The following is a 15,563-nucleotide window of genomic DNA, read 5'->3' as shown; positions in this document are numbered from 1 at the left end:
GTATGTGAAGAGCTTAGTGCCTGGCATTTAATAAAGAGTTCAGTAAATGGTAAATTATTATACACTGGGAATTTCCTAGAAGGCAGTAACAGAAAGAAAAGGAAAGAAATCAGAATTAGAAAAAGATTTAGGAATTCTGACTAGTGGAAAAATAGTTAAGAAAGCAGAGGACTGATAAATTTTATACATTAGGAAAGAAAGAGGATAGAAAGGAGCCAAAAAATCATCAATGAGGAAAAAGGAAAAATCAGCATCAAGGTAACATGAAAACCAAAAGAAAAGACTGTTTCAATATAAGTCTAATAAAGACTTCAAGAGAAAGAAGCCTTAAAAAAGGCCACAGGTTTTGTTGATTCACTGATGCTCTCTGAGTAGCAGAAAATGTGGGAAGAAAGGAAACTTGAGCATCAGGCATTATGAATGAAAACATTCCTGCCCATGAGAATTTACAAGGAGACACACAAAAAGTAGATCATTATAATCCAGGGTTATAGAAGCTACAATGGAAGGATGTAGAGGATGACATAAAAGCATGGAGAAAGGGTTTCTGACCCAGACTAGGGGAGAAAGCTGTGTCCACATTACTTCTTCCTAAGCTGAGAATCTAGAAGGAAGAAAAAAATAATCAGTTGAAGGAAATGAGAGAAAGCACAATGGTAAGAAAAAGCATGTCGTACAAGGGAATTGCAAGTCAAGCGTGTCAAGTTAGTAGAAGTAGACATGAGGGGATGGTAGCAAGAGCTGAGATTAAGTGGCAAGATAAACAATAAAAAGTAGTTTGAAAGGGTTTTATATACTAAACAGGTTGCTTTTACTCAGGAAGCAATAGTCAAATATTTTGTAGTTAAAACACAGACTTCAGAACCTGACTGGTCAAATCCTAGCTCACCAATTACTAGCTAACTTTGGACAAATTATTCTTTGCCTCAGTTTAGTCAAATATATATATATATAATGTGTAAAACTAAAAGAACCTACCTCAAATAATTACTGTGATAAAATGGGCTTAAATGTAAAGTGCTAAACACAGTACCTGATACACAGTAATTACTCTATATTTTAGGTATTGAGTATAGACATTACATAGTTCAATCTATTTCAGAAAGATCACTCTGGCAACATAATGTTTAAAAAGCTACCTCGGTAATCCAAATGCGGTATGATAAGAGCATGTTCTTTGGAAACAAAGGGAGAGAAATAAATTCACAAGATCTTTAGGAATTCATGATTGATCAGATATAGAGATAGGAGGAAAACTACAAATTTCAGGTTGCTGGCTGCAGTCACTGAGTAGATAAATGGGTCCACTACCCAAGAGAGAATATAGAAAGCGGATAAGAGAGAAATTGTTAGATCAGATTTTTCTTAAAGAAATCAATTTTACTGATCTATATTAATAGAGCACACAATTTATCCAAACTAAAATCAATGGTATTTGGTATAATAACGTAGCTGTGCATTTATCACTTCAATCATTAGAGCATTTCCATTACTCCACTAATAATAATAATACACAAAAAATAGCAAAGCAAAAAACAAGAAAATTAGATATCCTCAATCTTTCTCTGCTTCCCTGACATACAAAGCTGCTATTTCCAACTTTTTTTGCACATTTATTTATTTTTAAGAAGTTTTACTGAGATATATTCACATGCCATGTGATCTACCCAAAGTGAATAATCACTGGCTTTTACTACAATCACAATGTTGTGCACTCATCATCACAAAAATTTTTAGAACAATTTCATTACTCCAAAAAGAAAAGCTCCACACCACTTAGCAGTCACCTCTCAATCCCTCTATCCTTCCACAGTCCTACATAACCACTAACCTAATTTCATCTTTTAAACTGACTTATATTTACATTTTATTTAAATGGAATCATGCAATATGTAGTACTTGTGTCTGGCTTCTTTCACTTAGCATAATAGGTTTATTTTGTCGGATATTAACATCTTGTAGTATTAACATACATTTGCTCAGTTTCAAAGAAAAAGTCATATAAGGATTTTACACATATTCATATTTCACATGCAGTTTTAGCATGCATACAATCCCATGTTAAATTTTTTAGTTTTCATTTTAGAAATATACATGGCCTTAGGCTTTTCCTTTAAACCAGTGTCATATCCACATAATGGTACTCCTAGTAACAAATATGTTGTGCTTTCACCTTTTCTATTCATTTATAGACTAAAACACATCCTTTTTACCCATTCTGCATAGATTAAGCCTATGTTTACATTCTATAACCTCATTCTATTTTCTGATGACCCATATTCAAGTTATTAATTCCATGAGACCACACAATATATTTAGGTCATAGTAGCACAATCATACCATATTTGTCCTTTTGTGTCTAGCTTGCTTCAGACAATAATGTCCTCAGATTTATTCATGTTGTCATATCCTTTATGACTTCATTTCTTCTTACAGTTGCCTAATATCCCATCATGTGTAAAAACACCAAAATTTGTTATCCATTCATCAGTTAACAGACACCGGGTTGCTTCCAACTTTTGGCAATCATGAATAACACAGCTATGAACATCGCTGTGCAGATGTTGGTTCGTGTCACTGGTCTCAGAATAATACCTCCAAGGAGTGGTATTACAGGGTCATGTGGTAAATCTATATACAAATTCTTTAGGAACTACCAAACAGTCCTCCACAGTGACTGTACCATTCCACATTCCCAACAACAGTGAATAAGTGTGCCTATCTCTCCACACCCTTTCTAACACTGATAATTTTCTGTCTTTTGAATAGTGGTGATTCTAATAGGTGTGAGATGGTATCTCATTGTCCCTTTGATTTGCATTTCTCTAACCACTAGTGATGTTGAACATTTTTTACACTTTTTTTGTTTTGTTTTGGGTTTTGGTTTTTGTTGTTGTTGTGTTTTTTTTTTTGCCATTTATCTTGGACAATTGTCTTTTCAAGTCTTTTGCCCATTTTTAAATAGGGTCTTTTGTTTTTTTATTGTGAAGTTGTATTATCTCCTTATATATCTTCAATTTTAAACCGTTATCGGATATGTGATTTCCAAATATTTTCTCCCATTGAGTTGGCTGCATTTTCATCCTTTTGACAAAGTCTTTTGAGGTGAAAAGTATTTAATTTTAAGGTCTCACTATCTATTTTTTTTCTTGGACCTTGGATGTAAGATCCAAGAAACCACTATCTACCACAAGATCTTTAAGATGTTTCCGTATATTTTTTGTACTAGTTTTATGGTCGTGGCTTTTATGCTTAGGTCTTTGACCCATGTGGAGTTGATTCTAGTATAGGGAATGATATAGGGGACCTCTTTCTTAAGGTTATGGATACCCAGTTCTCCCAGCACCATTTGTTGAAGAAACTCTTTTGTCCATTAACATGGCTTTGATAGGTTTGTTGAAAACTGGCTGACCATAGAGGTCAACACTGTACAAACATCATGCTGTTTAGACCACTGTAGCTTTGTATTATGTTTCAATGTCAGGCAGTGAAATTCCTTCCAAGTCACTCTTCTTTTTAGAATGATTTGGCTACTTGGATGCACATTCCCTTCCAAATAAATTTGGTAAATGCCTTTTCTATTTCTGTAAAGGGGGCTGTTGGAATTTTGATTGGTATTATATTGAATCTATAAATCAGTTTGGGTAGGATTGACATCTTCATGATATTTAGTCTTCCAGTCTATTAACACATAATATCTTTACATTTGTTTAGATCTTCTTTGATTTCTTTAGGCATTGTTTTGTAGTTTTCTGCAGGTAAGTCCTATACTTCTTTGGTTACACTGATTCCTAGGTATTTGAGTCTTTTTGTTGCTATTATAAATAGAATGTTCCCCCTGATTTCCTCCTCAGTGTTCAAAACCAGTATACAGAAACATTACTGATTTTTGCTTGTTGATCTTGTATCCTACCACTTTACTGAACTTGTTTTTTAGCTCAAAGTAGTGTTGTCATAGACATTTCAGAATTTTCTAAAATAAAGAATCATGCCACCTGTGAATAGTGAGTTTTACTTCCTCTTTTTTTATTTGGATGCCTTTTTTTCTCTCTCTTTCTTGTCATATTGCTTTAGCAAGACTTTTAGCACCATGTTAAATAATACTGGTGACACTGGGCATCCTTGTCTTGTTCCTGATCTTAGAGAGAAAGCTTTCAACCTTTCCCTACTGATTTTGATAGTGGCTGTGGGTTTTTCATATATGCCTTTTATCATATTGAGAGATTTTCCTACTATTCCTATCTTTAGAAGTGTTTTTATCAAGAAAGGATGCTGGATTTTTGATAATGCCTTTTCTGTATAGGTCGAGATGATCATGTGTCATTTTCTTTTCCTTCAATTTTTTTGTGAATGTGGTGTACTATGTTGATTTTCTTATACTGAACCACACTTGCAAACCAGGTTAAATCCCAACTGGTCTGGCGTATAACTCTTTTGATATGCTGTTGGATTGTATTTGCAAGTATTTTCTTGAGAATTTTTTATCTTTGTTCATTATAGATATTGGTCTGCAATTTTCTTTTCTTGTAGTATCTATCTGGCTTTGGTATTGGGGCGATGTCAGCTTCATGAAATGTGTTGGGTAATTTTTCTTTCTCTTCAATTTAAAGAGAATTGATGTACATTCTTCTCAAAATGTTTGGTAATATACACCTGTGAAGCCATCTGGTCCTGGACTCTTCTTTGTTAGGAGTTTTTGGTAACTGATTCAGACTCTTTAAATGTGACTGGTTTATTCTTCTATTTCTTGTAGGGTCAGTGTAGGTTGGTTGTACATTTGTAGTAATTTGTCCATTTCATCTAAGTTGTCTAGTTTATTGGCATCTATTTTCTCATAATATTCTCTTATGATCCTTTTTATTTCGGTGGGGTCAGTTGAAACTTCCCCAATTCATTTCTGATTGTATTTATTTGCATCTTCTCTCTTTTATTCTTTGTTAGTCTAGCTAAGGGTTTGTCAATTTTATTGATCTTCTCAAAGAATGAGATTCATGAGCACTTGAGAAGAATGTATAACCCACTGAGTTTCAGTGCAAGGTTCTGAATGTTAGGTCTGGCTTGTTTATCATATTGTTCAAGTTCTGTTTCCTTGTTGATTTTCTGTCTAGTTGTTCTATCTAATGATGTGAGTGGTATGTTACAGCTTCCAATTATTATGGTATAGATTTCTATTTCTCCCTTCAGTTTTATCAGAGTTTGTCTTATATTTTGCAGTACACACATAAGATACATATATATTTATGACTGTTATTTCTTCTTGGTGGTGGATCATCCCTTTTATTAATATATAATGGCCTTCCTTATCTGATAAAACTTTTTTATATTGAAGTCTGTTTTGTCCAATACTAGTATAGCTACCCCTGCTCTTCTTTGGATACTGTTTGCATGGAGTATCTTTTTCACTTTCAGCTGGTTTGTATCTTTCAGTCTAAGGTGAGTCTATTGTAGGCAGCATTGGATGGCTCGTGTTATTTTTATTCATTCTGTCAGTCTGTATCCTTTGGGTAGTTTAATCCATTTGCATTCAATGATATTACTATAAATGCATTATTACTTCCACCATTTTGTTCTTTGGTTTTATATACTATATCTTATTTTTGTCTATCTTTTTTAGTCTTTTGGTTATCCTTTCTGCTATTCTTGTCCTCTATACTCTCCTCCAAGCCTCTCCCTCCTGTCTTTTTCTTTCAGCCTGTAAGGCTCCCTCTATATTTCCCTCAAAGATGGATTTATTTTTACAAATGCTCTTAGTTTCTGTTTGTTTGTGAATGTTTTAAACTCACCTTCATATTTGAAAGACAATTTTGCTGGATAGAGAATTCTCAGCTGGCAGTTTTTCTCTTTCAATATTCTAATTGTAACATACCACTGTCTTCTCACCTCCATGGTTTCTGATGATAAATCCATGCTAAGACGTACTGGAAATCCCTTACATGTGATGGTCTGCTTCTTCCTTGCTGCTCTCAGAATTTCTCTTTGACATTTGACATTCTGAGAAGTATGTGTCTTTGAGTAGATCTATTTAGATATTCTGATTGGGGTATGCTGTGCCTCTTGGACATGTAAATTCATTTTTTTCATGAGAGGTGAGAATTTTTCAGTCATTATTTCCTCAAATAGTCTTTTCTGCCACTTTTCCATTCCCTTCTCCTTCTGGAACTCCCATGACACATATGTTGTTGTGTTTCATGTTACCATTCAACTCCCTGAACCCCTGCTCAATTTTTTCCATTCTTTCTCTGTTCTCTTTCTTCAATTACAGCTATTCTGTCTTCTTTATCATGTATTCTTTCTTCTACCATTTCAAGTCTGCTGTTTATGCCTCTAATGAGTTTTTTATCTCACCTATCTTTTTCTTTCATTCCCATGAGCTCTTTTACATTTCTATTCAGGTTTTCAAATTATACTTTGTGCTCTATCAGTGTTTTCTTTCCTTTTTTTAAAGATTTATTATTTATTTATTTTTATTTCTCTCCCTTTCCCCGCCTGCCCCCCCCCCCCCATTGTCTGCTCTCTGTGTCATTTGCTGTGTGTTCTTCTGTGTCCACCTGGATTCTTGTCAGCAGCACCAGGAATCTATGTCTCTCTTCACTGCGTCATCTTGCTTTGTCAGCTCTCCATGTGTGTGATGCCACTCCTGGGTAGGCTGCACTTTTTTTCACAATGGGTGGCTCTCCTTACGGGGTGCACGTGGGGCTTGCACGTGGGGCTCCCCTACGGGGGGGACACCCCTGCATGGCATGGCACTCCTTGCACACATCAGCAGAGCATATGGACCAGATCATCACATGGGTCAGGAGGCCCTGGGTGTGAACCCTGAAGCTCCCATGTGGTAGGCAGATGCTTTATCAGTTGAGCCAAATCCGCTTCCCTCTCAGTGTTTTCTTGATGTCCTTTATCTCTTTAGCCATATTGTTTTTCAACTCATCAGTTTGATTTTGGAAATTTGTTTAAGTCCAGTTGATGAGCTGTCTCAAATCCTGAGTCTAATCTCAGGCTTTGAAATATTCCTTTGCTTGGGCCATTTCTTCCATTTTCTTAGTATGGTTTGTAATTTTTTGCTGCTGTCTAGGCATCTGAATAGGATTGTGAGTTTACTCAGATGCTCAATTTCTCTCTTTTTTGTAGGGTTTTAGTGGTAGGAGGCTGTGTGTTATTGCTATTCTTTGATTCTTTGTTCAACCTGTTCTGGGTCTTTAAGATTATCCCTATTAGTTGCTCAAATATGGGCCATGAACTCAGTAATGGGTTTCAGACCCACTTCTAAGGGCACTGGGGACAGAGGCTATAAAGGCAGGAAAAAGCCTCTCTTACTTATTTACATTTAATTTCCTCATGTGCACTTCCTTGATCCATATGCAGATGGTGCCCTTCAGTAGCCGTATCAGTATAAAGCCTGGTCGGTTATGTTTGCTCTAACACTGACAGGGTCAATCTGATAGAGGATCCTTCCTGGAGGCTAAGAGCCGCATAATTCAAACATTCTTAAGAGGCAGTTCTTCAACCTTTGCTGGTAGCCCTTTCCTTTTTTCCAAGTAGGAAGTAATTCTACCCCCTTCTGCACCCTCAACAACCAGTCCCAGTCAGTAGAGAGGAAGGTAGAGGGTTGGATCTCTTTAGTCCCTTGCCAGCTACCAAGGTAAACAATGGTGTGGCCTCACCCAGCCTGGATGGGCTCCTGGGACACAGCAGACCAAATGTTTGCATCAAAAGCTTAGCTTTAGGCTGTGTCTTTCTCTCTCCCCTTTCCTAGGGAGGTGGATCCCCGATGCCTACCCTGGCCCACCCCTCCCCACCCCCCCATTGTCTGGGGCCCAAGGGCATGAGAATTCAAAAGTGTCTATAGGGTTGGGGAGGATGCTAACAGTTGCAGTTGCAGCTTTTAACTCAGTTTTGCCATTGCAATTATTTTCCTTTGCCCCTCTCTCTTCTGGGTATTGTCTAGCTTTCCCCTGGTGTCCTAAACCCTAGAAGATTTTTTAATATGTCATTTGTGCTTGTTCTCTACCTATTTTTCTGGGAGAGAAGAGAGTCTCCTCTCTTTTCAGTCCACCGTCTTCCCAGAAGTGCTAGGCATGATTTAAACATACTAAGTTTTAGACACTTACATTTACAAAAGTAAAGGTAGGCAAAATATTACAGATCTGATGCTTTTAAAAAAGGTCAGAGTTGAAGGTATAGATTTGGGTAAGAATTTAACACTGAAACATCAAGTATGTGTCCATTTATGGCGTGCCAATGCCTGGTAACTGTGTCCGCAGTATCTGTTCTCTCCCATTCTTCTTTGTAAAAGAACATCTCTTCCAAATTTTTGGCAAGGCATATGACTTCCCAGAACAAAGCCTTCTTTTCTAGCCATACCTGCAACTAGGTGTCACCATATGACTAAGTTATAACCTATAGAACATGAGCTGAGTGGTAAATGAAACTTCTGATTGGGTTCTCAAAAGGTACAGGCGTGCCCTCTCCCTCCTAATTACTAATAGGAATTACTATTCTTGCTGGTTGGAATATAAAACTGTTGATAAACTATCTTATATCACATGGATAAGGGTCTGAGAAATATGACAAAAAGAAAAAAAAAAGGGCTGGACGTGTGATGAACCCTCAAAACAGAAAACCACACAAACTCATATTTTTACATGAGAGAAAATAAACTTCTATCTTGTTTAATTCACTCTTTTTGGGGGGATCTCTTATAAACAGCCAAACATATCATAACTAATACTAAATTTAATATATGAAGTAGGATAATATACTTGTAATAGGTCCTAAATATGTGGCAATGGCTTAACAGAATGACAAGCAGGAAGTAGACTCAAAACTAGTGACCCTCATTAATTCTGTGGCAAAATATTAGGTAAAACAATGGATGGTGATGCTCCTGAAGGCAGCAACACATGCTAACAGAACACTGAATACTAGGAAAAATTGGAAAAATTCAATACTTCTGCTCCAACCTAGAACCTCTGCAAAAGCAAACCCCACCTCTAACCAAGTCTCTAGCTACTAAGGAGATCATGATCAATTTTCCTTCAATTTCTTTTTTTTTTTTTTTTGAGGTTTATTATTTATTCTGCCCCACCCCACCGCCCATCTGCTTTCTTCGCCCATTCGCTGTGTGTTTTTCTGTGTGTGCTTGTCTTCCCTTTAGGCAGCATCAGGAACCAATCCTGGGATCTTCCAGAGTGGGAGAAAGGTGCTCAATCTCTTGCGCCACCTCAGCTCCCCAGTATAGTACATATCTTATTGTCTCTCCTCTGTGTCTCTTTTTGTTGTCTCTTCTTGCTGTTCTAGCTCTCTGCTCAGGCCAACTTGCCGTGCAGGCCAGCACTTCTGTGCAGGGCAGCACTCTTGAGTAAGCCAGCACTCCAACTGGCCCAGCTCACCATGCAGGCCAGTGTGCCTTCACCAGGAGGCCCTGGTAATTGAACCCTGGGCCTTCCATATAGTAGATGGGAGCCCAATCACTTGAGCCACATCTGCTTCCCCACTCTTACAATTTCTTTAAGCAATATCACTTCTTTAAATTTGTCTACTCTTGGTTGCACTATATTTAATACTTGTATAATTTGTTATAACTGGTTATATATGTTCTATGTTTCCATAGTAAAACTCAGTTGACAGGCATGATTAAATAATGTAGCATGTCATGTAAGTATTTTCTTTTCTGGTAATACACTTACTTCTCTAAGTAAATTTTTACTGTTTCCAATGGAATTCTTTCTAAATTGTGCATCATATAGTCCTCATCTTAGTAAAGGGCTTAATAAATACAATTTAAACTTTTTATTGAGCACTTTACCTCATCATTATGAATACCACTGTATTCTAATAATGTCTTTTCTAGTTTATATTTATTCTAACTGATCCTTTATTATATACTGACATTTCTAGCTGAATTGTCCAGTGTCCCTCTCTATATGGTTGCCAAGGCTGGCTAATGAAATGAGAAGATAAGAAAACTGCCATAGGACACCAGAGAGCTTTCTAAAGTTACTTCCCCAAGTCAATAGCCTCTGTTACTGAAATGCCATCATGCCTCCTTCATAACTAAAAGTAAGAAGTTTGCTGGAACCTAAAAATACTAGAAATTCCAGTATTTTAGATGGCAAATGGGGAAACAGACTTTGGCCCAGTGGTTAGGGCGTCCGTCTACCATATGGGAGGTCCGCGGTTCAAACCCCGGGCCTCCTTGACCCGTGTGGAGCTGGCCATGTGCAGCGCTGATGCGCGCAAGGAGTGCCATGCCACGCAAGGGTGTCCCCCGCGTGGGGGAGCCCCACGCGCAAGGAGTGCGCCGGTGAGGAAAGCCGCCCAGCATGAAAAGAAAGAGCAGCCTGCCCAGGAATGGCGCCACCCACACTTCCCGTGCCGCTGACGACAACAGAAGCGGACAAAGAAACAAGACGCAGCAAATAGACACCAAGAACAGACAACCAGGGGAGGGGGGGAAATTAAATAAATAAATAAATCTTTAAAAAAAAAAAAAAGATGGCAAATATTCTGGAAGTTTTAAGTTCATGTATTTTATATCATGTGTTCCTAATTAGAATTTACATATAAAGAAAAACTATATTCAATCATAGGGCATAATTCATTAGTTTGTATATATAGCTAGCATACAATATATGCATTTATCAGTGATTCTATATCTACGGTATAAACCAGGTATTGTTCTCTCATCCATCAATAATTGGTTAAAAAAGGAGAAAAAGCATTACAAATATAGGAACAAGTATTCAAGACCTAAGAAAATTTCTTTTTTTTTATAATAAACTTTATTTTTAAAGAAGTTTTATATTACAAAAAGTTGTATCGAAAGTATAGGAGATTCCATATACCTCACACCTCCTCCTCCCACATTTTCCCTTATTAATAACACCTTACATTAGTGTGATACATGTGTTACAGTTGATGAACAAATATTGCAGGACTGCTATTAACCATGGTCTATGGTTTACATTATAGTTTACACTTTGCCATACAATTTTATAGGTTTTTCACAAAATGAATAATGGTCTGTATTTGTCATTGCAATATCATGTAGAACAATTCCAATGCCTAAAAATGCCCTATGTTCCACTTATTCTTCCTTCCCCCTCCCCTCAATCTCTGGTAACCACTATCTTTATATCAATATTACAAGTTCTTCTGTTACTACAATAATAAAAAGTCTACTTTGGTCCATGGTTGCATTCCCCCTTCATGTTTGTTGATTCTTCAATCTTGAGGATTTGGGGATGGTGATGCCTACTCTGCTTCAGATTAAGAGGAGACTTAAATCTTATGGGGTAGATGGAAGGAACTGTTGTGCTTTCCATTGTAGATAACCTTTGTTTTGGGGGGATGGGGGTTGTCTATCAATATTTTGTTAGTTACCCTGGGTGAGTCCGATGAACCAGAGAAGGTGTTGGCCACAACTCTGCGAAGATTCAGGATTCAACTGGCATATGAATAGACCGAAGATTTAAGTCTCTGGGACACATATTTAATGGATATAATGCTAATTATAGGTTCAAATAAAAAGAGTAAAGGAATCATGTGTAGGGAAATTATAAGCAAGTCTAACTTTGTTACACTGGGTAAAAAGGTTATATATTCCAAGGTTAAGGCCCACCGATGGGTTGCTGATTTCATGGAGTTGTGTGCCTTGTCTATAGTATCTGGATGTCTCTAGAGCCCTTGAGAGCACCCCTGCCTAAGACAATGTCTGGGCACTTAAAATTTCCAATCAATACACCTAAAGATTAGAACCAAATCTTGAAAGCAAGAGAATGAGGACGAAGAGGATGAAGAATGGTGAAACTAGTCAAATGGCAATTCCTCAAAACACTACCTATAAGCTAATTCATATAACAAATGGAACAAATATTTGGCTGGAAAAAAAGAAGAAACCCAAAAGCTATTCATTTACAATAAAGACTAAGATTCGTTCTGAAAAGGACTAGACATTCACTTTTAGGAACTTCCATTAAAATGCAGGTTTAATATGTAATATTTTCATGTCTTTGAAAATATTAAGAATAGGTATATGATCTGATGAAGGGGTAAGGGGATACCCACCTGATGGAAGCTCCTGGCGAATCTAGTGTTTCACCAACTCAGAAGACTGAGCAGGGTCTCACCCGCACATTGCCAAGTTTTTGGGGTAGTGGAAAACAGGTGTTGGGTCAGGGACAGCCGCTTGCAGGAGATCCGGAAGCGGCAGAAGCTACGGCAACAGCTCCTGGCACAGCAGTTGGGAGCTGAAAGTGCAGACGGCATTGGTGCTGTGTTAAATAGCAAAGATGAGCAGAGAGAAATTGTGAAACAAGAGAAACTTGCAGGGTTTCCTATGATACCTCTGCTCCAAATGCAAAACATAAGTATCTGGATGAAAGAGAGACTGATGAAGACAAAATGGAAGAATAGAAGGATAAGTTGGAAATGAAACAAGAGGAAGAGAATTTGCCATATGAAGAAGAGATTTACGAAGATTCTAGTACTTTTCTTAAGAGGACACAGAACTTAAATCCCCATGATTACTGTCAATATTTTGTAGACACTGGACATAGACTTCAGAATTTCATCAGGGATGTAGGATAGCTAATAGATTTTAAAAAGGCCCTAAACTTAGGGAACTCAGTAAACTTAAGAATGACTTCATATCTATGTCTATCACCCTTCCTCTGCACTTACAAGCAATACAGAAGCTTTTGACATCAGAGAATTAACAACCAAACTTGATGTGATTCTTTTGGAACCCCCTTTAGAAGAATATTACTGAGAGACTGGTATCACTACTAATGAAAAAATGCTGGACTAGGGATGATATTATGAAGTTAGAAACTGATGAGATTAGTGCACCTCGATCATTTCTTTTTCTTTGGTGTGGTTCTGGAGATGGACTGGACCTTGGAAAAGTGTGTTTATGCAAGGGAACTACAGAAGATATGAAGATATTTAAATAATTAAAATCAATTTTAAAAATCCTGAGAAGACTAAGACTTTAGATCTAAAGGCTGCCTTCCAAAGAACAAAGGAACACCGACATATGGGGATCAAAGAAACCATTAAGTATAGCACAGATAGGGACTTCATTCATCTAATGTTGACATTGACTTAATTATCACAGAAGAACCATAAATTGGCAATATAGAAAAACCTGTAGAAATACCTCATATAATTGAACGTTTTTGCCTTGGTAAACGAAGCCTTCATCTTTTTGGAGGAGACAGTACAATTTGTCCAGGCTGGCTTAACAGTAGACCATACAAATAGCAACTATAATGCAGAAACATGCAAATCCTATTTCAGCACCCCTAATTCCTACTTAACTGGATGTACAGAAGAAATTGCGAGACTTAGACCAAAGTTATCTCCTCCCAAATCTAAATCTCATCAGGGAGATGGAGTACCCAGGGGTTGTGGAAGAGGTGGAACTCTGCTGGTTGTAGACAAGAAAGAAATTGATGTAACTTTAGAGGAGAAAGAGGTGGTTTTAGAGGGGGCCATGGAGGAATACACAGGGGTGGCTTTCCACTCAATATTTTCTGAAGATACTGATCCTATTAATGCCCCTCTAAATTCTTAATTTCAGTTTGAATTCTGATTGGGAGACATATTTTAGAACTCAATTCCAACTTGTACTTTTCTTTAGTTTTTCTAAGCTACAGGTATATCTTTTTGTTGTTATTTTGTTTTTGTGTTTTGTTTTTTTATTTGTTTGTTTTTTAAAGATTTATTTATTTATTTCCCCTTCCCCTGCCCCGGTTGTCTGTTCTCTGTGTCTATTTGCTGTGTCATCTTCTTTGTCCGCTTCTGTTGCTGTCAGCAGCATGGGAATCTGTGTTTCTTTTTGTTGCGTCATCTTGTTGTGTCAGCTCTCCGTGTGTGTGTGGCACCATTCTTGGGCAGGCTTTCTTTCGCGCTGGGCGGCTCTCCTTACAGGGCGCACTCCTTGCGCATGGGGCTCCCCCACACGGGGGACACCCCTGTGTGGCATGGCTCTCCTTGCCCGCATCAGCACTGCACATGGGCCAGCTCCACACGGGTCAAGGAGGCCAGGGGTTTGAACCGCGGACCTCCCATGTGGTAGACGGATGCCCTAACCACTGGGCCAAGTCCGCTTCCCTGTTTTTGTTTTAATATGGAAGAGACTTCCATATGTTTACAGACTGCAGAGAATGACCCAGGAGAGAATGAAGCTGAAAATGAGAGGTGGTGGAGGGAGAGAAAGAACTGAAGCAAGATCACAAGAGAAGGGATTTCAGAACCTTCTAGGGGAACCAATTTCTCTGCAGAGTGGAAACTGGGGAACAGAGATAAGCAAAGAATTTTCACAATTTACTTTTATACTCTGGTATATGTTTAAAATTTTAAACAAAAAAACAAAAATTTTACAATGGAAACCTTTTCAAAAGAGCTCTGAGGAAGTATTAGCTTTGGATAAGCAAGAAACACAGAGGTAAAAACAATAAAAATAACTGCATGATCTCCCCCTTTTGCTCTAGTTATAGTCAGTACCTCTATCTCATATACACTAGTTTAATTGCTTTATCTAAAATATTTAATGCCTCAAAAGCAAAAGTTATAGTCTATTTTGGCCCAGTGGACTCGTGAGACACATTGAGTAAATATCAAAAACCATGGAGTGGGGAGGGGGGAGTGGATGTATATAGCTTAAGTGGTTAAGCACCTGCTTTTGCGTGAGGCTCAGAGTTCAATCCCTGGTACCTCCTAAAAACAAATGAAAAAACAACTCTTACTGAGAAGCGGATATAGCTCAGTGGTTAAGCACCTGCTTCCGATGTACATGGTCCTAGTCTCAATCCCCAGTACCTCCTAAAAATAAACAAATAAACAAACAAACCATGGATTGGGATGGGCATTGCAAAGGATATTACGATCATCAAAAGTAACTATTTTGATACATATGAGAATTTCATATATAATAAAAGTGGTGTTTCAAATCAACTGGAGAAGATAGGCAATTAAATAGTGGTTTCAGGACAAATGGATGGGCATCTGGGAAAAAATAAAGTTGGATTCACACCTCGCATTTAATTTATAAAATTAATTTATAAAAATAAATTCCTGTATACAAAAAAAAAAATCATGAAATTTTTTTCTTATAATGTTTGAGTGAAGAATGCCTTTCTACATATGACATAAAATGCAGAAGCCTAGAGAAAAATATTTATCAATTTAACCACTTTTTTAAAAATTGCTTGGAAAATGTATCACAAACAAAACCAAGGGACAAATGACAAGATGGAGAAATATTTGCAACTCATAGACCAATGACTAATTTCCTTAATAAAGAACTTTTACAAGTCAATTAGAAAAAAATAAAATAAAACCTCTTTAAATGTATGAAGATAGTCTCACTTATAATAAAAGAAATGCTAATTAAATTACGATATCATTTTAAAATTATAAGATTGACAAAGATGAACACTTTGATAATACCTTCTCTGGATAAACATATGGGGAAAGCAGGAATTCTCATATACTGCTGATAGCTTAAGCTGGTATAAACTTTAAGGTTAGTATTAAGCATTGGTAAAATCCACCCCAAC

General features: G+C 37.3%; 1 protein-coding gene and 1 pseudogene across 3 annotated transcripts in view; one reads left to right on the top strand and one right to left on the bottom strand.

Moving 5' to 3' along the window:
• ANKRD13C (ankyrin repeat domain 13C) overlaps positions 1-15,563 on the bottom strand; it is a 140,929-nt gene that overhangs the window by 11,360 nt on the left and 114,006 nt on the right. The gene's annotated exons all lie outside the window — the stretch shown is intronic.
• LOC139439560 (N(6)-adenosine-methyltransferase non-catalytic subunit METTL14 pseudogene) lies at positions 2,529-13,539 on the top strand (annotated as a pseudogene).

This window comes from Dasypus novemcinctus, chromosome 9, assembly GCF_030445035.2.
Source record: "Dasypus novemcinctus isolate mDasNov1 chromosome 9, mDasNov1.1.hap2, whole genome shotgun sequence".
Taxonomy (NCBI): domain Eukaryota; kingdom Metazoa; phylum Chordata; class Mammalia; order Cingulata; family Dasypodidae; genus Dasypus; species Dasypus novemcinctus.
The sequence above is the reverse complement of the archived record's forward strand: the minus strand, read 5'-3'. Positions and strand labels throughout refer to the sequence as shown.